Here is a 2,818-nt window from a genome sequence, read left to right on the forward strand (position 1 = left end):
GAATTAAGAAATAACGTTAATTTTTGCTTGTTTCAAAGCGCATATTCTTGCTGCAAAATGATGGACTTACTCCATCAAATCGACACCTGGGGAGAAAATCCAACATTATCACACTAATGTTGTTCCTTGCAGGGCTCTATATTTGGGGACGAGCTCACTGAAGGACATATGGACTGAAAAGATTTTAAAATTATCCCCATGTGGCGCAGAAGCAACACTCCAGATTTAATTTGAAGCTACAGGATTCAAAGGAGCCAAAAGAAACAAGATCATAAACACTTCTGTGCTCTTTTGTGCCTGTGATTCAGTGCTGGCTGCAGTCTTTTTTTGCACATCACAAATGTTGAGTTCTTTGTGCGTTCATTTATTTAATTGTGGTAATCTTCTGAAAAGCTGCCCTTAGATAATTTTGCATCTATAATTAAAAAATAAACCTGCTCTTCTTTACGATTTACTTCACACTAAAAGTATCAGGAATTGATCCTTTTTTTCCCAATTTGAAAATAGTTTCTAAAAATAGGAGTTTTGCAACTTCTATCCTGTAATAAATTAAAAACATCAGAAAATGTTGCAAATACTCACAAAATACAGAGAGCACCCCAGGTAAAACGTTATATTATTGAGCCTAAAGAAATATAAGAAAAGATGGAATAATCTTCAAAATGAATCAGATTACAGATGAGACATTATTTTAACATGTAAAACGTGTTATTTCTGTTATTTAGAAATAAATAAATATGGAAATAACTTGTTTTATGTTAAAAGAAAGTTTCATCTGTAATCTGATACCTTTAGATGATTTTTTTCCATGTTTCTTGGCTTCTTAATGCACAATAATATAATATTTGGGTTGCCCAAACTTTCAATCCCCCACTGTATAAGATATTTAAACTTTGTTTCCTTCAGCCTGTGAAACAAACATCACAGTTGATCATTTCTTTGTGCAGCAGATGGCAGTGTGACTCCAAAAACTTTCAATTCTGATATCAATGTTACTTCCTGTTTTGATTAATATCCTCTTTTTTCAGTTTTTTTTAAGTTATCTGAAGGAATTCCACAATCCTTTTGTGACTTTACATCAATAGATTTTCCTTTTACTAAATTCATATATTTATTTAAAAGGATGGTGTAAGAGGAAACAGTGGAATGGCTTGTTCTGAAATAAACAGAACAACAAGAAACAATCACTTTCTGAGCCAAAATTAGAAATTAGTCATAGTTGAACATGTTGGGAAATGTTTTGTAAGATTTAGTCAAATTCTGATTCTATAAGGAATTATTTATATAAAACATTTTTTAGATTAAACTAGTAGAGGAAAAACTATCTCACTTCACGAGGCCTTTATTGATATATTTCTAAAATATATATAAATGGGTTTTTTTGTACAAATGCATCACAAGGAAACAACATTTGGTGTTTTTGGCGCCCCCTTTTGGTTGGACTGAGAGGGAGTGTAAACAAGTAAAATACTGAACCAACATTAATCGTTTGTGCTTGTTTTGACCTGTGAGGAGATTTTAGAGATGCTGGAGCCTATCCCCACTTCTGCAGGGTGAAGGTGGGGTTCAGATTTCCACAGATTTTGAAGCGACCATGTATGCATGCTCAGAGAAACAAGCTAACTCCACACAGAAGAGAGCCAGCTGGGTTTTGAAGCCCTAACCCCGATTTCATAGTGTAGCCCCCCCAAAAAACAGAGTGAAAAACCAAATAATAAAAAACAGAATAATATAATATGAAGATTCAAAGCTAACAATTGAAGGTTGTCTTTAGTTTTTTGGATGAACAGGAGGATTTATTCTCCAAATCAAAGAAACTCAAAAGGAAAAAGCCTGTACTCAGTAGAAGGATAATTCACCAAGAGATAAAAAAAATTAAGTTAGCCAAAAATGTATCATATTTTGTAATTAGATCAACAAATGTGACACAAACTGTTTGTGGAACAACTTGCAAAATGTTCTGAGCAACATAACTCTGTGAAATGCCATGGAGCCCAGTCAGACTGTCAAGCAGCGTCATGTCTCTTGTGAAAAATAACATTTTTTTTTCTTTCTGGATTAAGAGCCCCTCTCCCAGGAACTCTTGGCCTTTGTAACCCATGATGCATATGCCATGTGGGTGTGGGATCTGCAGTTTACTGCTCCGGGCCTGAGTAAATAGTGCAGCAATTCCAGACATTGCTGTGAATGGTGGAGGAAGGAAATGTCTATAATCAGGGTAACTTCACCGTTTCCCAGAGCAGAGTCAGGAAGCCAATCACTAGCGTGGAGATGACAGTCGATGAATGGAGGGAGCATATTGTCTGTCGCGGTTTTTGTCCAACCGTTTTGGTTTCTTTGCTTCTCTTCTTCTTGCCAAACTCTGCAGGAAGAATTCTGGCTGCAAAAACGAAGACACACAAACTTTTTAGAGCCGTTAATGTGTTGCTGTGATCTGGATTGTGTTCTCACAGCCTGTTTATCTGACTGTCAGAGGCTCTTGTGGCCATGATTCCACTGTTATTTGTACCTGTTATTCCAGTGAACTAATATTGTTGTGGATCTTATTTAGCAAAAAAACACAAAAAAGGAAAGAAAAATGTTGTGCAGCAGGTTTAGCCCTACATGCAAAGCTAATGGGACATAGATTCAGGCGGCTTTCTGCTTTTATTGCACACATTCTCCACGTCACTTGCTGTTGCAGATTAAATTAAACATGCAGAGCTCGCGTCTGGCTCGCAGAACAACAGCACCAGTAAAAGCATGCCAGTGAGCAAACAAGAAGCTATTTTCGTCTGTGGTTGACCCTTAACCAACCCCCTACCACGTTCACTTCTGA

The sequence above is a fragment of the Oryzias melastigma genome, linkage group LG8 (genome assembly GCF_002922805.2).
Source record: "Oryzias melastigma strain HK-1 linkage group LG8, ASM292280v2, whole genome shotgun sequence".
In the NCBI taxonomy this organism is placed as follows: domain Eukaryota; kingdom Metazoa; phylum Chordata; class Actinopteri; order Beloniformes; family Adrianichthyidae; genus Oryzias; species Oryzias melastigma.